Source organism: Acinonyx jubatus, chromosome C1 (assembly GCF_027475565.1).
Source record: "Acinonyx jubatus isolate Ajub_Pintada_27869175 chromosome C1, VMU_Ajub_asm_v1.0, whole genome shotgun sequence".
NCBI lineage: Eukaryota > Metazoa > Chordata > Mammalia > Carnivora > Felidae > Acinonyx > Acinonyx jubatus.
Genome location: NC_069381.1, coordinates 10731679 through 10751502, shown reverse-complemented (window position 1 = coordinate 10751502; position 19824 = coordinate 10731679). Strand labels below are relative to the sequence as shown.

General features: G+C 55.8%; 1 protein-coding gene and 1 long non-coding RNA gene across 8 annotated transcripts in view; one reads left to right on the top strand and one right to left on the bottom strand.

Moving 5' to 3' along the window:
- KAZN (kazrin, periplakin interacting protein) overlaps positions 1-19824 on the bottom strand; it is a 1065865-nt gene that overhangs the window by 75880 nt on the left and 970161 nt on the right. The window lies entirely within an intron of this gene.
- LOC128311922 (uncharacterized) lies at positions 1104-4430 on the top strand. The gene is made up of 2 exons (XR_008290618.1): positions 1104-3324; positions 3663-4430. It is a non-coding gene; the product is annotated as an uncharacterized LOC128311922 (long non-coding RNA).

The window sequence follows — 19824 nt, the reverse complement described above, 5'->3', positions numbered from 1 at the left end:
TTTCCGCAGCAGACCCCGTCTTCCCCTCCTGGCTTAGGGGACCACAGCTCCTCACTGACCTCACAGCTGCTGCAAACTCACCGCCGGCAGGGGGAGGACCAGTCCCCTTCATTGTGGCCACGGGTGACAGACCCTCAGCGGCAATGCCCAGGCATAGGGAGCCTCCGCCAACAAGCAAGGGAACCGGACAGGCTAATTCGTGGCGTTTGAGCCTCTAGCGGCTGTGTGCCTGGAGGGCAAGGGATTCTACAGGGCACTTGTGAGCACCAGGGGACTTCTGCTTACCCCCCAAGGCAGAGTGCGCAGGGAGAACCTTGCTGGGGAGCTGGGGAGGGAGGGGCCAGGCTCCCAGCCTCCCCCTCCCTGAGCCTCGACCGTGCCCCCACCGTGAGTGTGCTGGATGGACCCTGTGAGCCTCCTCTGGCTTAGGAGGGCCGAGAAGGCATCACCTCCACCACTGATCCCCACAGAGGTGTCCAGGGCCTTGGCCAGCACCACACAGCGGGGCAGAATGGGCGTCAGTCTGGCGTCAGAGGACCTGGGCTCTGTCCCTGGCTCTGAGCCCCTGAGCAAGTCACTACCCTCCCCCAAGTCTCGCTTTCCTAGGTATTAAAACGGTTCCCGTGTGCCAGGCCCTGCTCTGAGCCCCCGATGCGTTCTCGCCACTCAACCACCACAACCACTGTATGAAGTCGTTCCATGTCACAGCATGGGGCAGGAGGCACCCCGGGAGAGTGAGGAGCCGGGTCAGGGAGTGAGTGGCAGTGCCCGTCTGGCCCTACACCCACCTACCCTCTCCCCTCCCCCTCCCACTCTGGTCCTCTGCTGCCTCCAAAATCACCGACCCCAACCCGGCAGGGTCCCGTTGGCCTCGCCTGTTCCTCAGGACCTTGTGCAGGGGTGGGGCTGGGGGGCTGGGGTGTGTGTGTGTAGAGGGGAGGGGGCACTTGCCTTGTGGAGGAGGAAACTGAGGTTCGAAGGGCTAACTTACTCTCCAGGGCCTTCACAGCTCAAGGACCGGATCCCGGACTTGCCTCTCTGCCGTCTGACCTGGAACCCCTCACTCCCCTTCCTTAACCTTAACTTTTCACTACGACGTGAAAGCACGTCGCTGGAAACAGCAGGACCTGCATCGAAGCACAAAAACGCTGGATGATCCAGAAATCTGCGCCAGTCACTCCTGCCACGAGACGCTGTTTTTGCAGCTTACGGTCCCGAGGGGACCTTCTGAGGTTTCCATCAACGGCGGTTTGACATTCTTGTGTGCACCCCATGACTGCTCCGTGGCCGCTGGTGGTGTGCGTGCGTGTGTGTGCGCGTGCGTGCAAGCCACAGCTCTCAAGGAATCCTCCCCCGGCCCCCCTCCACAGCTTGCCCAAGACACAGTCTCCTTCCACACGCCCAGATTTCCCATTAGTCTGGCCTCGGAAGACTGCAGGGCCTGGCTCTGGACGGTCCCAAACCAAGAGACCTTATGAAAATGTCCAGCCTGGTCAGTGCCCACCCCCCACGCCCCCCTTCCTCCCTTCCTCCCGGCAAACAGGCTCTAAGGAAGGTGGGGAGGGGATGGTGGGCAGAGTCGGGTAAATTTCAGCCCAGGTATGATGATCCCAGCCACCGCCAGCAGGGGGCCCCCTTTCTTTTCCATTCAACACCCCCAACCAGTTGAACCTTCCGCATCCACAGATTCTGAGACAGGAGGGGTGGGCGGGTGGGGGCCACAAGAGCCTAGCAAACCACTCTGGACAAACACACCCACCAAGATGGTCTCCCAAACAGGTCGCGGGAGCAGAAGGCACAGCGCTGGGAGTACAGTCGATGGCATTGGAATAGCGTTGTGTGCTGACCGTACTCGGGTGGAAAAAATTTTTTTAATGGAAAAACTTTAAAAAAAGAAAGAAGAAAAAAAAGCTCTTTTAGCTCAACTTCCCTTTACCGATGGGGAAACTGAGGCCCAGAGAGGGAAAGAGGATACCCGATATCACACAGCCAGCCAGCCCGGGTCTCCCGATTCTCAGACCAACGCCGCTGGGCTAAAAGCATCAGCTTTGGAGTCGGCCTATCAGACTTTAATTAAGCCTCAGTTTCCCCATCTGTGGAATGAGGACTGAAAGTGTACCTACTTCTGCCCGATAGAGAACAGGTTGCCATAGCCGGAGTGACCCGTCAGGTGCGGACCCTGAGCACGTGGGGAGAAGAGAGCCTCAGAAAGGCACGGTTCTGGATTCACGGAGCCTCGGATTCCAGTCCGGCTTTACCCCTTAACCAGCTTCCCCGCTTGTAACGTCTCTGGGTGTTTCCTCAGCTGCTAAGCTGACGGTGATAACTTGTACCTTGCGAGGCCATATGTGACACTACCTGGCACCTGAATCCACAAGGTGTTCACTCAATGTTAGCACCTCCTCCTGTCTTCCGGCTCCCCATGGCTCCCAGGCCCCAGGAGGGCTCAGAAAATACTGGGTGACCTGACCAACAGGCTGGATTCTGGGAAAAGGGCCTGGGGAAGGGGCCCAGGGCAGGGGGAAGGGCGGGCACAGGGCAGGGAAGGAAGCAAAAGGCCTGCAGACTTACTTATGGCCCCGGGACGGGCCTGCCTGGGTTTATTTTGGTTCTTCCTGTTTGAAAGCTGAGCAAGGTGACTTCAGAACAGGTAGAGAGGTTAAGCAGGCTCTTGCCCTGTCGGGAGGCACTCGGGGAAGAAGGAAAACCCAGCACCCGCTGAGCCAGGCCTAGTCAGACACGCGCTTGGCTGTGTGGCCCAAGGTCTGACCTGGGTGTAGCTCTGCTCCTCGGGGACCAAAACCTCCTCTTTCTTCTCACTGCCAGGTGAAGTGGACTGATTGGCCAACTCAGCCAACGAGTGGCAGAATTGGCACTTGACCCTAGCACTTTGATATCCAGGTCTGCGATCTTTCCACAGTCCCCACAGCTCCTCTCTCCAAGTACAGCCTAGAAAGAGTTAGGCAGCGTGGCCTTTCCAACCTGGAAAGATATTCCAAACGTCTGGAATACAGGTTCTTGATTTCCAATCCGGTGGCCATGCAGACATGACTAATCAACCACACTCTACAGGAATCTGGGTTGACTGGGGATGTCTGCCACGGCACAGGAGGGAAATGCAGATTTGCTCTGCCTCGGGTTGGGAGGTCAGATGCCATCACCGATTGATCAGAGCTGGCGTGTTTGAGGACGGCTGGGCGAGCCCTGTCTGGGTCAATGCAGTGCCAATACCGATTCCATTTAACTCCATTTAACCAAAAGAGAGAAGCCAGTCCATTCGCATCTGAGACGGTTGCACACAAACTGCCACCCGCACACTCGACGGTGAGAGCACAATCTTCCCTCAGTTTGGTCCAAGATACATGGGGGATTCCTGGGTCTACTTACATATTTTTATGTCCACTGGAAATGTAAGATCCTTGGGGGCAGGGACCTGGCCTGCCTTGTTCACTACTGTATCTCCAGTATAGAACAGTGCCTGGCACATAGTAAGTGCTCAGTAAATACCCACCAACTTACTCATGAATGACAGAAGGGTGGCCTCCCTAGAGAACACTGGGACCTGCTCCATGGTCGTCACTGAGCTGTGTCCAATATTTCTTGCATCCTGGGGGCAGAGGTGATCCGGCTTTCCTTTGCATGTCCCCTCTTGACCTCCACAGGTTTGACAGGGCAGGCTAATTTCCCTTGTGCCTCCTGACCGGCCCCTGAGCCCCGACTGCAGAGAGGCTGTGGCTCTCGCCGCACCGCCGTGGGCTCTGTGCGGCGTGTCCACGGCCGTTTCACGGCACCCGCCAGGCAGGATACAAGGACACTCAAGTGGACCACAGCTTCGGCTGCCCCAGGGCACCAGGAGTATTTAAGGTGCTCAGAGCTGGGGACGGACCCCAGACGCTGCTCCCAGCACAGGCAACACCCAGTGTCTGGGAGCGGGGTGACCTGGTTGTCCCACAAGGCTCCTTGATTGCAGCCTGCTCATGGCGGCACCCTCCCCGGGTCTTGAGGAGGCCACCCACTCGTCAGCTGGGCTCCCCGTCCCCAACCCTGGGTGGCCCGCGGAGGCCACCAGGTTTGGATGGGCCAGAAGGCGTTGGAAACTGCGGCCATCCTTCCATTACGAGAGCCTGCTCCGAGTACCCACGTTCCGTGCACCTGGCACGGGCCTTGCACTGGATTTTCCCCTGCGTCACACGAGCGTGCGATTCTGTCTCACAACTCGAACAGAAAACCCCGCGACCGACCCCGTTTCTCTCTCCCGCCCTCCTTCTATCTCTTCCTCCTTTTGGAGCAAAGATGCTTAAAAGGACCGCCTGGGCTCGTGCCTCATTTCTCTCCTCCCACCCTCCCTGGCACCGCCTGGACTTCTCCCCCACCTGCTCTTCTCAAGGTCACCGTAACCTCCGTGCTGTGAACCCCACAGTCCTGTCTGTCACACTCCATCGGCACCGGGGATCCCCTCTTCGTGTGCCCTTCCCGCCCCCTTCTCCTGGTTTCTTCTTCTGTCTCTGGCGGCTCCTTCTAGGTCTCTGCTGATTTCTCTGAGGAGCAGGCCTCCAGCCATTAGGAACCTGTCCTCCTTTCCCATTGTGTCCAGCCTTCCGGCTTCAGCTCCAGCCCCGTGCTGTGCATCTCCAGCCTGGCCGTCGGCCCTGGAGCCCGCTCAGTGCCGAGAACCTCCCCACACCACCGCCGGGGGTCTAACCACCTCCAACCCAGCACGTCTGAGACGGAGTCCACAGCCAGCCCCCCACACCCTGCTCCGCCTGGCCTCCTCGAACTCAATCCAGGGTGGCCTTAGCCTTCCAGTTCCTCTGGCCCCAAACTCCAGAATCTTCCTGAACTCCACTCCTCTCAGGCCCCACACCCAACTCCTCAACAAGCCACGTCAGCTTGACATGTTGCCAGAATCCGGCCACTTGTCACCACTCCTCAGTCACCACCCTGGCCCGTGTCACCACCATCCTGTGTCTGCATCGTGCAGTAGCCTCCTGACTGGTCTCCCAACCCTTCGGTCCCCATCAGCTCAGCAGGGAGTAGTCCCTTTACGGGGCAAATCAGATCATGACTTCCCTGCTCCTCTCCAACGGCTCCAGTCTCAAGGGAGTCCCTAGAATGGTCCAGAAGAGTCACGTGTCTGTCTTCCCCTGCCTTCTCACCTCTCTGCCTTCCTCCCGCCCCCCATAACCCCACTCCCACCCCACGGCTGCCACCTGGCTCCGTGCTGCTCCCGGTTCACGTGGATCTGCTCCTTCCTCTGAATCTGCCCGGAATGTCCTCCTGCCCGTGTGACCCACTCCCTCCCAGGTCCTTCCTCAAACGTCACTCTCTCAGCAAAGCCCTCCCTGGACACCCTCCTCACCCCCTTCCCTGTCCGCTCTCCTTAGAGCTCAGCACCACCGAACACTATGTATTCTGTGTGTACTGAGGGGAGCACGTCCGCCTTTCTGGGAGGACCTCCCGGCCTTCTCTCCCTACGAGACTTCGAGGAAGCTTCCGCCTGGCTTTCCAAAGCCCACAGCCCCCGCCTCTACCTGTGGTCTGGATGCCGGGGGCCATGCTAGCTCCCTACCTCAAGCCGCCCCCTTCCTGCATTCTCCAGCTCAGGGGCTCAGGAGGGACCCCCCCCCCATCCCAGGGCGGAGAGCACAGTGGCACTCGGGGCCCTGCCAGGGTCCATCGGTCAGAGAGTAAGCGGGCACCTAGAATGCATAGCAGGGGCAGCCATTCCGGGACTGAAGGGGGCCCAGCGCTGCCACACCTTCCAACTTTTCCAGAGATTTCCAAACTCTGGATTGTCGTAGTCTTTATGTCTTAAATGTCTCTCTCTCTCTCTTTTTTTTTTTTCCAATATTGGCAATTAATCATGATACCCAACCGTGGTTGTGGGCCTCACGGGGGTGCTGGACCGTTGACCTGAGCAGGTGGCTATAGAAGATGGAACACAGCACAATGTGAGCCCACTGCAGCTCTGTAGAGTGAGACCAGGGACCAGGCTCTGCAGACAGAAACCTGGGGTTGAATCCCAGCTCCACTATTCACTAGCTGGGTGACGTCGGGTAAGTTCCTTAACCTCTCTGTGCCTCTCCCCTCGTGCATGAAGCGGAGATACCAGCTTCTATGTCATTCTGCTGTAGTGACCACTAAAGGAGAGCAAAAGCTCTAGATGCACCTCCGATGGCTTGGTCGGGCTCTGTCAGTCTAGGTGACAGCCTCACAGAGGTCTCAGGGCAGACTGAGGGGTCTTGAGAGGAAGCGGGCACCCTGCCGGGGAGTTTGAGTAGAGGCTGCAAGCCGGCTGTGCGGAATGCTGTCTTGGAGCCTGAGCAGGGAAGAGGGGTGCATGGGAAGAGGGGTGCATGGGCTTTCTCCGTCTCCAGGATCTCTGTCTCAGGCTTAGATGTCAGAGGCTCCCGACTGGAAAACTTTAGATAGGAAGGGCGAGGCCAGCGAGGGCCTTAGACACAGAGCGCAAGAAATAAGAGGCACAGCGGGGGTCCTAGTTGGGGGTGGGGACACACTGTGGCCACCTGCAGCCCATCCCTCCGCTCCGGAATGACTCAGAGCTCACCTGGAAGCACAGAGGTTGGCGGGCCCAGGGGAGCCAGGCCCCCCACTTCCTGCCGAGGGAAATGGGAGGGCGGAGGCAGGGAGGGGGTGGTGTTTGTTTCCCAGCTTCCAAAGGCAAGTCCAGGAAATGTCCTCCTTCCTCCAAATTACCACTAAAAATAGGGGCAAGGGATGGGCCCGGAACACTGACATTCCCTAGTCCCAGGGGGGCGATTTCTGGAAACGCAGCATGGGCCATGGGCCTCACGCCCCACATGAGGACTATTTTTAGCGGCTCATGATGGTGCGTGAGGTCATTCTCAGGCAAGATAATGGCCCTGGGAGGAGGAGGAGGTATGTGGCAGAGAATGGCTGCCAGACACAGAGGGAAGCCAGTGTGCTGTGCGGCCTTGGGGACTCACACACCCTCTCTGGGCTTTGGTGTCAGACTCTCAAGATGGTCCGTCGGGCCCTCTGGAACCCTCAGGAAGGAGGCTGCCTTTGGAGCCCCGATGGTTTGGGAATCGGTCTCGCCTGGCTTCCCTCCAACAGAGATACAGCAAGGCTATTCAAGGTTAGATGCAGGTGGGAACCTGGCAGCTATGGTCAGCCTCCTCCTAGACAAGCTCAGGAGAGGGGCAGGAGACCTCTCCAGAGTGCGGATCCCGGAGCCAGGCTGTCTGGGTTTAAAACCGGTCTTGTCACCGTCTAGAGGGGAGATCTGGAGCGAGTCACATCAGCCTGGTTTTTCACATCTGTACAAGAGGGATAAAAACAGTTCCTCCCCATGCATCCGGGCTCACCGAGGACCTGCACTGAAACACTCACAACGGCACCATCTGTAAAAGCTCCAAACTGGAAACCACGGGCACAGTCCCTTTGCAGAAGGGGTCCCTTTTGCAGGGGTCAAGACTCGATCTAATGAGAACCAGCGAACGACGACCACCCCGCCACACGCAACGTGATGACCCGCGAGCACGGCACGCCAAGCCAGGGAAGCCGGACACAAGAGCCGCGTGGCTCCCTTTACAGCACACAAAGGCGGCAAAGTTAACGGACGTGGGGAGAAGTCAGGAAGAGGTTGTCCGCTGAGGGATACAGACAGGAAGGGGCCACGGGAGGACATTCGGGAAGCTACTGACGTACTGCCTCTTGATCTGGGTGCTGGTGTCACACATGTGTGCCCAGTTGGTGACGCTAAGCACCTGCCATTACGCAGGTAAACCTGCACTTTGTATGTATGTCATTCTTTAATAAAAAGCTTTAACAACAGCGTCTACTCTGCAGGGCTGGTTTTACATACGTGTCGCACTCAGAACTGTGCCTAGTGTGGGGGGAGCCCTCAGGAAGTATCCGCTCTTATCATCTGGGGTGGGGGGAGGTGGCCCCCATGCCACCAGGGGACACCCCATGACACGGGCAGGTCCAAGCGTGGGCGAGGAGAGCAGCTGCTGTGAACCTGCAGGACCCCTGGGGCTGGGGGAAAGAACGTGACCATGAACGTGAACTTGGGGTTGTCCTGGATTCAGAGTCTAGCACCATCCCGCACAAAGACGGCACCTTCCGTGCAGGACCGCGGTGAGAATTCGGGGGAAGATTTCCGTGAAGGTGCCCAGACTGCGCGTGAGCGAGGAAGGTCGGGGTGGGCGCCCCAGCCCCACGACGCTGATGATCACAACAGTGACAGCGGCTAGTATTTGCTGCGTGTGTACTAGGGGCCGGGTATTGTCCTGTATGTTTTCACTAAATTTTCCCTTACGGCGATGCTGTGAGGTAGTTAGCATCAGTGATCCCCAGTTTACAAGTAAGGAAACTGAGGCAGGATGTGGCCCGGGAGCTCTGGCTCTGGGGCCCTGCCTTTAAGCTTGTCCAGGCGGGCAGTGCCCGGTGCCACATGGCCGCTGTGGATGCCGGCCTTGGCTGTGGGAGGAGCGGAGCCCGGTGGCCCCATCGCGTGAGGTCTTACGTCTCCTGCAAACCCCACGGCTCAGTCCTCCTGGGTCTACTGAGCCTCCTGGGTCACCTCACAGACGCAGAAAGGCTGCCGGGAAGCACAGGTCTTAGCCCAGGTGGGGCTCAGGGCAGGACATCAAAGGTTCGGGTCTTGCTCTGCCTGCCAGCAGCCATGTACCTCTGGGGACCTCTCAGAGACTCTGCGTTCTCTGTGGAAGGGGTGTAACAAAACTCTGCCAGCCTTCGGGACCGAGAGGCGTCTGAAGATGAGCTCTAGAATCCACAGGGAGCTTCAAAGGGGGCAAAGACAGCTGTTACCATGAAGGGTAACGGCTGGGGGCCCGCAGGTGCCCACCCGGGCGGTCTGGGGGGAGAAGTCTGTCTATTTCTGGCATACGGTGTGGACCAGCCACGTGGCCACGGATCCGCGCCACAGATCAGCTCTTGCAGCCACAAGACACGTTCTGATCATCTTTTACCTGCCTCCTGGGAGGCTCTCTGCAATTGGCAGAAGAAGAAAGGGGCGCCTCTTCATCGGCTCCCCGAAGCCTTGGCAGCAACGATTATTCTTTTTAAGCTTTGCTATCGGGTCTCTGAACTCCCCCCGTTCGAGGAAGAGCGTGAAGTCGACAGCGGTGTGGCAGTGAAAAATCACGAGAATGAGTGTCGTCCTCTCTGCCAGCCCCGGCTTCCGTGGTGCAGCCGGAAACTGGAGACCCCCCCCCACCCCGGCCACCCCATCTCCGTGCAATGGTGAGTCCTTGCTACCGACTTGGCCAGGGCCCCAGGCTACCTGACGCCACGGGGCACGCGGGTTTTACGGAAGTCTGCTGTAATTAAGACCTCTATAAAATATTTAGACCGCCATGCCCAGATATATTAATGATTATACGTTTAAATGTTAATGGGTGTAATTAGCTGAAAGATTAGCCAAGCCTGTCACTAAATATACATTCAGGACTGATAAACTCTCGTGTTGTAAAATTATAGGTGTGAACAGCCATACACATGTAGCCTTCTCGGACTTTGCCTTATTGGAAAGACGCTCAAAGGGTTGCCCAGAAAAGGGAGAGGAGTTAGCAGGCTGGGCAAGGGGGGGGGGGGGGGGCGGGGCGGTCAGAGGGGGAGAACCCTAAAGACTCCATAGGGTCCTTGGAAGTTGTGAAGATCAAGTGGGTTAGTAAATATGAAACCTTGCATGCCTCCATGGATGGAGAACTCACTATTAGGAGCAGCTCTAATGATCAGGTCTCAGAGGCTGGCTCATATAAATGGTTTATAGGGGTGACACAGGAGTCTCCCCCAGGATACTAAGAGGTGTTTTTTACGTGTTTGTTTATTTTTGAGAGAGAGTGCGAGCGGGGGAGGTGCAGAGAGAGCGGGGGGGGGGGGGGGTGGGGACAGAGGATCTGAAGCAGCCTCCATGCGGCCAACAGAGAGCCCGACGTGGGGCTCAAGCTCACGGACCGTGAGATCATGACCTGAGCCGAAGTCGGACGCTCAACCGACTGAGCCACCCAGGCGCCCGGCCTAAGAGTTAAATTCAAGCGTGCAAGACTAATGAGATCACAGTATCCGCAAATGTTGCTTTCAAACAATGTATCATCCCACAGGTCACGACCAAGACGAGCAGGACCTTGCTATGGCCTTATTAATAGAGAGCCTTGTATTTGTTAATTTAGCAAAATCTTCCTGAGGCCTGACTGTGCGCTGGGCACTGGGCCTGCTGCTGGGAGCCTGGCTCGGCCAGACAGATGAGGTCTTTGTTCTGCGGGGGGCGGTGTTGGAGCAAGGGAGATGTATGACAGATCAATTATTGAAATGCACGCTGAGGTCAGGCTGTGCAGGAAATAGCCAGGGAGTCCCTGGGGAGCTGTGCAGTGGGCGGTGCAGGCTGGGAGGGCCGGCCCTTCTAGAGGACGGAGAAGCCACCTAGGCCAAGAGTGGGGAAGACTGTTCTGGCAGGGGGAACGGCAAATGCAGTGGCCCTGAGGCAGCAAAGAGGGTAGAGGCCGCGGTGAGGGGGCCGGGAGGTGAAGTCGAAGGGGGCTGGGCCGGGTCACGCAGGCCCACGCAGGCGTCTGGGTTTTCTCTGAAGGGTAGAGGGAAGGCACTTGCATTAGTGCCCCGTGGCTACCGGGGCAAATTACCACAAACCAGGTGGCCTGAAACAACAGAAATGTATTCTCTCGCAGTTCTGGAGGCCAAATGCTTGAAATCGAGGTGTGGCAGGGCTGAGATCCCTCTGAAGGCTCCTCCCTTGCCTCTCTCAGCGGGCAGTGTCCCCAGCAAGCCTTGGCATTCCTCGGGGACGTGCCGTCCCGATCTCTGCCCCGTCTTCCCCTGGCCTTGTCCCCTGTGCGTTCTCTCCCTTCTCTTACAAGAACACTTGTCCAGGATGATCTTGAGATCTTTACCTTAGCTGTGTCTGCAAAGACCCTCTTCCCAAATAAGGCCACATGCACGGGTTCGGGCCGACGGATCTTCTGAGGGGCTCGCTACGGCACGACGTCGGGGAAGGGGTGTAAGCAAAAGTGACCTGCCTTGCCACCACTCTGCCGCCCCACGGAGACCAGACTGGGGTCGAGCAGAGCACAGAGGTGGTGACCTGGAGTAGGGTGGTGGTGGCAGAGACAAACAAGGGGATGAATCTGAGATCCTGTGCCTCCCAGGAGGGAAGTGGTCAGAAGGAAAGCCCTCAGATATAGAGGGGTCAGTGGGGTGGGCCTGGCAAGGTGCACCCAGCCCCACTCAGGACCCAGATCTGTCCACATCAATGGTTTGTCTGCCAAGGGGGTGCTCCGGAGAGGAGAAAGGAAAGCCCCAAGTCACTGACGCTCGATCACACCAGCTCAAGAGGGCCACCTCGGAGCCCACGCTCCAAGCAAGAGCTCCAGGCACACAGAGCACCAAGAAATCACATTTCTCCTTGACGAGTGGTTAACTGGCACTGTGGGCTATACATCGGTTTCTCGTGAGTTTGGTTTGCATGAGTCTGTCACGAGCAATCTGACTTTTCGGGGCTGAAGAGCAGAACATAGAACCGGAGCAAAAAAATGCCACCCCCGCCCCAGCCATCGCGGCCTATGCGACTCACATACACTTAGAAAAATTAGTATTTATCTCTTGCTTCCTGTGCGTCAGCAGTGTTCCCAGTACTTAATATATTATTGTTATAGTAACTCTACGAAGAAGGTGCTGTCGTTGTTATTATTATTAATTATTATCACTCCCATTTTACAGATGAGGAAACGGACAGGTTAAATCATGCAGCCAAGGTCCCACCCTAGAAAAAAGCACCAGCCTTCTCAGGCTTATTTCTTAAGATCCAAGAAAACAATTTGGCCAGAGCCAGGAAGGCTAAGGAGCAGGAGTCTGGTGGCGGGGGGGGGGGGGGGGGGGGGGTGCTCTGAGCCCTGCAAACTGGCCGCCTGACTGTCCCCTTAAATACACCAGCAGCTTTCGCACTGCTGCTCTCACTGCCCTCCAAGCACGGGGCACGTGCCAAGACTTGCCCTGGGAGAGCGGCTTTCCTGACGGTGACAAATGCCCCAGAATTCCACGGGAGCCTGCAGGTGCCCTCTCGCACGGGGAGCAAGAAGCTGAATTTCTGGAGATCTCTCCCAGGGTGCTGGAAATGCCCTGCCATGAAAAGTTAATCCAGCAGAGCACGACTGATTCGTCGGAGCCTTGGCACTCGGATTGAAATGGGGGACAGAATTATACAAAAGACAAAAGAAAGGAAATCAGAGCAGCAGCAGTAGGACCCATACCCGACCTCTGCTGTGAAATGCGCCGTTTGACAAAAACTACCCTAGTCCTTCCTGGGAGCACCTGTGAGGGGGGCAGCGGGAGAGACTCTAGTCCCACTTCGCTCATGCGGAAGCTGAGGCTCAGAGAGTTAAAGTCACTTGCTCACAAACGACTCAGAGGCTGGGCTGGACTCAAATCACAGACTTCCGACCCTATAGACCAATACTCTGCCTCGCTGAAACCCCTTGGTGGGGCTGACTCTGGGGGATCTGGGTACAGGTAGCCTGAAGGATGTTTGACTTATCCAGAAGGACCAAGGGTGTGATTTCAGCCCTTTTCCTGGATTCGAGGGAGAATCTTCCCTCCTGCTCAGCCTGTGAGTCCTGGCCAGTGGTTTCCCCCAGATGGAACCCTCTGCAGGAATGAGTTCCTGATGCTCCAAGTAATCCTTCCCCTGTGTCCCAACATGTACTACTGTGTCGGGTGTGTGAGACACAGGAGCCGAGGAAACAGACCAACGGGTGAGCAAAGAATTTCTGAACGGTAAAGCAAATAAGTGTTTCTCTAACATACCACAGTGCCTTTGCACTTACCATGCGCGCTGCTTGGAATGCTCCTCCCCAACCCCAAGCTCATGGCTCATTTCTCTGCCTCCTTCAGATCGTTACTGTCTCATCATCTCTAAAACTGCCCCGGTAACAGACCTCCTCGCACTATTTTCCTTCCATACTTCTCCCCTAAAGCTCTTTCCCGTCGGACATGATGTGTGTTTTGCATTTACGTGCTTATTGCCTAGCACCCCAGCCCCCACCCTTACCTCCCAATCAGCATGGAGGGGGGATTTTGATAATTTTGTTTCCTGCTAAGCCCACAGCACTAAGATCAGGGTCTGGCAAATAGACAGTGCTCAATAAATATTTATGGAAGCATTTAAAAGCATTTACGCCCAGTGGAGTGAGTACGGGGGGGGGGGGGGGGGGGCGGGGCAGGAAGGCAGGAGAGGTCGACAGGAGGGCGTCTCCGAGCTCGCGAGCCTGGCAAACGGAGGCTGAGGGTCACTGCAGGACAGGGAAGTGTTTGCAGAGCTGTGGGTGTGTGTGCAGAAACCTGTTGTGTTTGGGGAATCACACTCACTTCGGTATTGCCCGAGCTTCAGGAAACTGGGAGCTGTAAAGAATTGCTCTGGAACAGAGAACAGCTCGGCACAGAGGTTCAGAGACCTGACCTGGTGCCTGGGCTGGGGCAGAGCAAATTTATCCGTTCATTTCTTTTTTTAGTAAATTTTTTTTTTTTTTTTTTTTTGGCCAGAATGGTTCTCTGCAGGAGAACTCTGAGGTTTCAACGAGGGTTTACATTCTGTGTGTGCCTCTTACGTCCAGGCGTGAGGGGCTTGGGAGAAACGGGGGGTAAGTTGTAGCCCAGGAAGCGGGAGAGGTGACAACTTTCACTTCCAGGTGTGGAAGGTCCTGTCACCCCAGAGACCAGGCACCAACGGTCCTCCAGCCCCCATCCCTGCCAGCGATGGAACACTCGAGTTTAAATGGGTCTCTTTAGGACAAGTTTTACTTTTACTTGTATTTATATTTTTCCTTTACTTTTATTTTATTTCTTTTCTTTTCTTTTAGAGAGAGAAGACCATGTGTGCACATGCTTGTGCATGAGCGGGGGAGGGGAAGAGATAAAGAAAGGATCTTTTTTTTTTTAATATTTATTTTTGAGACACAGCGAGTAGGGGAGGGGCAGAGAGAGAGAGAGAGAGAGAGAGAGAGGGAGAGAGAGAGAGAGGGAGACATACAGACTCCTAAGCAGGCTCCATGAGGTCAATGCAGAACCTGACGTGGGGCTCGAACTCATAGATCGTGAGATCACGGCCTGAGCTGAAATCGAGAGACAGATGCCTAACCGACTGAGCCATGCAGGCTCCCTTGAAGAGAGAATCTCAAGAAGGCTCTAAGCTCAGCACGGAGCCCAACTCGGGGCTCGATCTTACAACCCTGGGATCGTGACCTGAGCCCAAATCGAGAGTTGGACGCTCAACCACCTGAGCCACCCAGGTGCCCCTAGGACAAGTTTTCCAGCGTTGAGGACGCAGGTCCCCGTGGGAGGGTCTCTGAGCAGGACGCTCTTTCTCTACCAGCAGGCAGCTGGTGCAGTTGGTGAGAGTGGGGCTCTGAACCCGGTCACCTAGGCTCAATCTCAGCCCCTCTACTTACCAGCTGGGTGACTCTGGGTGAGCCTCTTAGTTTCTTTGTTGCCTCCGTCTGTTCACCTGCAGAGGGGGGGTGGTGACAGTCCCTACCACAGGCTACGCAGAGAATCGGAGAAAGTAACACAAAGAGCCTAGGGCATCATTCGGGGTGTCAGCCACAATCCCTACTAAGAGGGATTTACGGCCTCCCTACTGGAGGGATTTACGGCCAGGTCGGAAAGAGAGGTCGAAATACAAACGACGAGAGTCCTGTTTATTTTTTTTCCCCCCTCATTCATTTATTCATTCGGGCAAACTTTATTTAATCCGCCTGAAGCCGGCGACCACACTAGCAAGAAACAGAGATACGTCAAGTCGTGAATAATTAATCCAAACCAGTGAAGGGATAACGCAGGCTGTGGGCGCGAGTACTGGGAGGGGAGACGTGGCAGTCGGAGAGAGACCGTGAGCTGGACAGACGTCTGGAAAGGCCTCCAGAAAGAGGCAGGACTGGGGCCTCTCCTGAATTTCAGACAGTTGGGAAAAGTATAAGCAACCACCTCCTTCCTGGTGGCTGCCCCTCAGCGTCCAGCCTTGGACCAGTGACCTCGCCAGACCTAAGGGCATTTTGTAAGCAAGGGCGGGGAATGGGGGTCATGTACTCAAGCCCCGTCGGGAGGCCTGGGTTCTAGAAACAACGCGAGCACATCTAACCACTCTGCCTCTGTGTTTGCTCTTATGAGTGTGTCACATTAACTGGCTACAAAAACAGGGCAGGTCCCGATTGCTGCGGCTCAGTCTTCTTACCAACGAAGTGGGGATAAATAAACCTCTCTCTCTGAAGTTCACGAACACACTAGTATCTGCCACATTTGTGAAACACCCCAGGCTATCTCGGAGAACACTGGGGGTGTCTGAGTTTTCTAACCAGTTGAGCCTTTTAGCGTCAAACTCTTAGCAAATGCATTGCTTGAACCATTTCCTGGGGATCTAAGCTTTTAAAACACAGGCACTAACTCATTATTCTGAAAGCTGGTCCATAAAGGGAGAGAAGATCAAGCCTTCACCCTCCCTTCCCTAGAAGAACTGTTGCCAGTGGGGGAGGGTGGCGGGGAGTTGCTCTACGGAAGGATTCCAGCTGCCCCGGGAAGAAGGCGCGACGGACGAGAACACCGCCGTTGTGCCGAACGTGCCGAATGTGGGGACTCAGGCACTGCATGTTCGGGACTGCCAACGGGACCAAAGGGGACAACCAGACAGCATGCCCCTCCTGAAGGGAAGACCCAACATCTCCTTTGAAGCAGGCTTGCAAAAAGTAAGTCAAGAAAATGATCAAGCCTCTGGGTGAACTACCAATTTACAGGAGACACAAAGGACAGAGGAGCACGTCAAAGGGCACCACGGGGATGCAATTAGCAAACTCCAGACCCTCTTAAGGAAACCAAAGTGAAGAATCTCCTGGCCGACTGTCTGGCAGGGAATAAGACAAACACCTAGCTCTGTCAACCGGTAACTGGCAAGAATGAAAAATAAGAGAGAGCAATGAAGAGGAACCTTTGGATTTTTTAAAAAGACATTTCAACTAATTACACGCTGTGGATTTGACTTGAATCCCGATTCCCGCAAAGTCTGAAACATAAATTTATGAGCCAATTAGAAATCTGAATCACGACTGGATATCTAATCATTTTTTTTTAGGTGTGATAACAGTTTGCAGATTATTTTCCTCATTATTTTTAATTAAAAAAATTTTTTTTAACTTTATTCATTTTTGAGAGACAGAGAGTGAGTGGGGGAGGGGCAGAGAAAGAGAGAGAGAGACAGAGAGAGAAATACAGAATCCGAAGCAGGCTCCAGGCTCTGAACTGTCAGCACAGAGCCCGATGTGGGGCTCGAACCCACGAACCGTGAGATCATGACCTGAGCTAGAGTCAGATGCTTAACTGACTGAGCCATCCAGGTGCCCCTTTAATTTTGTTTTAAGTTTACTTATTTTGAGAGACAGAGAGAGAGAGAGAGAGAGAGCGAGCGCGCACAAGTGGGGAAGGGGCAGAGAGAGAGGGAGAAGGAGAAACCCAAGCAGGCTCTGCGCTGTCAGCACGGAGCCCGATGTGGGGCTCGAACCCATGAACTATGAGATCACAACCTGAGCCGAAGTCGAATGCTTAACTGACTGAGCCACCCAGGCACCCCTATTTATCATTTTTTAAAAAAATTTTTTTTTTCAACGTTTATTTATTTTGGGGACAGAGAGAGACAGAGCATGAACGGGGGAGGGGCAGAGAGAGAGGGAGACACAGAATCAGAAACAGGCTCCAGGCTCCGAGCCGTCAGCCCAGAGCCCGACGCGGGGCTCGAACTCCCGGACCGCGAGATCGTGACCTGGCTGAAGTCGGACGCTTAACCGACTGCGCCACCCAGATGCCCCTCATTTTTTTTTTTTAAAGAGTCCTCTTTTACAGTGACGTACAACAGTATTCACAGCCGACATGACATCTGGGATTTGCTTCACAATATGATGGGGATGCCTCACAACATGATGCTTCACAATATGATGGATGAGTGTGGGGCAGAATTGGCCACGGGGTGATGGATGTTGGGGCCAGGTCACGGCTATGTGCCATTTATCACACTATACTACTGACCTCTGTATAACTGAAAGGACTTCTGCACGTACTGAAAAAATGCCACCAAGACCCACAGAGGACAGCTCATGAGTGGTCCAGACTTTGGTGCTCTACAGAGCTGGCTCCATGGATAGTCTGTTCGTCTGCTATGTGGCTGACATCTGTCCCTCTGCAGGAGTGCCCAGAGCGGCCTCTCCCAATGCGCCTCCTCCACACCGTTGTGGGATGACCGAGGGGACGTGGCTCACTAGTGCTGTGTGTCAAGCCCGAGTCCCCCAGCCTGGGCAAAAGGGATGCCATCTGTACAGAGATGCTCAGGAGTTGTGCCCTTGGTTATGCCAGTTCTCTGCCAGGCTTCCTTTCCTTCCTGGTGCTCAGTATGCCTTGGGGAGCTAAGACAGCCTCAAGACGGTTTTCGGGGAGCGCCGAGGTCACGATGCTACCCTCACTCCCTTCCATCAGGATTCTGGGGATGGGAGAGAGAGGGAACTTGTGCTCCTGTCAACAGGCACAGGCTCTTCCCGCACCCTCCTGGGCTCCGGCCCTGCGTCTGGTTAAACAAATCGTACCTCGCCCGCCCCCTGTGTAGACACGTCCAGGATGCCATTCGGGGAGGTGGGAGGATGGGCTGCAGGCTGCCCGTGCTTCCCCGGTGGCCTCGGGGCCCTGCGCGGGGCTGGCTAAGGCTGCAGGGCAGGGGGCCTGCAGGTTGCCCCGAAAAACTGCCAACTCAGCATGCAGGATTTATTTATTTCTGCAAAGAGAAAAGTATTTGACCTCTTAAGGAAACAAAAGTGAAGAATTTCCTGGCCGATTGTCTGGCAGGGAATAACAGGAACTGAGCTAGTAACGGCCCAAACAAATAGCACTAAGTGATGAGGACGCAGGAGAGGCCTTTGGGACCGTGGCTGGGAGGGAGTGGGACCTCAGCATTCCCTTTCAGTGTCCCCAGCCACCACCACCTGAGACTTTACTGTCCCGGCCCAGGGCCCCTAGGTCCAAGGGGACCGCTGAGGACTTACACTGACGCTCAGGATAGCAGCAGTGCTTTATACAGACTTTGAACTTGGAAGGCACATGGGGCAAGGTAGAAAGAGCCATAGTTTTAGAACCAGATACCAAGGCCAGAGGCCCTGGTACGTGGGCCGGTCACGTGACCAATTTTAAGGCTCGCCCAAAATGACCTCTGCGAAGTGCTCTGCAAACAGTGAAGTGCTCTGCAAACACGACGGGGTACTACCTCTCCTCCTGACAGACACCTCACCCATCTGCACACAAGTCAGTACTCGTGTTCCCATCTTACGGATGGGCAAGCAAGGCTTGGAGGGGTTAAATGACCTGCCTTTGGTCATAGCTCCTACTCTTGGGCTGGTCTGGGGCCCTGCCTGATCAGGGACCCGTGTGGCCCCTGCACCCTCAAGTCATTTACCAGCCTTGGCAAAGCCCTTTCCTTCATGATGCCGGCAGCCCGGGGCCAGAATCACAACCAGGTCTCCGATTCCGAGGCAATGAAGTCTGGATGGGGACGACTGGCTCGCGTGCTGGGCTTACGGTAACAAACTCAGGGCTGAGCCTCCGGGGAAGGCAGCTATCCGTTTCCGTAGGCCACAGCTTAAGACAAACAAAGCTTCCAGATCCTCATTAAGCCTCATGGGCAAAACAGTTATTTTATTAAAAAGGGGAGGAGGGAGGAGGCGATTCCTCTGCTCCAGAACTCGGCAGGAGGCCCTCCCCCCACGCCAGCAGGTCCTGCTTGCCGGGGCCACCTCTGCACCGAGGTCAGGTGCCAGCTCCCGTCCCGGGCTGCCAAGGGGGCAGCCGAGCCTTCCGCGCACGGGAGATGCTACGAACTGATAAATCTATCCGGGAGAAAGCTTCTCATGCAAATCAGAGTCGGGGAGTTTGCTGGGTGGCGGCAATCAGCTTTGTTAGCAAGCGGCAATGTGCGGAAAATGAGGAGCATGCTCCGTTCCCAGACAATCTCCACTGCTTTGGAATCATCCACTTTGCGGGGCCTCTTAAACATCTGCTGTGAAGGTAGGCAGGCAACGAGGTGTCTGCGGGTCAGAGAAGCCGGGAGGGGAGGGGAGGGGAGGGAGGCGTCCCACTACAGGACCCACCAGACTCTGCGTCCCACCAGAGCCCCACGCCAGGGCCCCTCTGCTTCTCCCTGCCAACCCGCACTCGGGCGGCCTGGGCAGCAGCGATGCCCCAGAGACAGCCGCGGCTCCCAGCACACCTTCCCCCTTCCTGGCCGAGCGCTCTGGGCGCATATCTTCTACCTGTCAACTGGGGACCAAGCCTCGTAGGGTAGCCAGCTCTCGGAAAAACCGGCTGGGTTTGGAGTGCCAGCTCTGGGTTCGAATCCTGACTCTGCAGCTCACTGGTGCCCGGGTCAACGAGGATAATGTCACGAACGGGCATGGAGGTGGGAGCTGCCGCCCTTCCCATGTCACAGCTCGGGGAGCCCGCTGTCTGCAGAGCAACGTGGAGGAGCGCGTCTGAGGTCATGCCGTAGGACAGGGACGGCTGTGCTCCAGGCCCACACCCCAGGGGCCCAGCCTCCCCACCTAAGTCTCAGGGCTGTTACCCCAGGCTACATGAGCGTCTCGAGTTCTTTGCAGGGGCCTGGCCTCTAGAAGGCACTAGGCCAATATAGCTATTGTTGTTAATTAGTGACATCATTCCTTCCCTGGAAGTTTCTAGACTTGCAATCATTAGCACCTGGTGTTAACCACTAGCCTGTGTATTTTACTT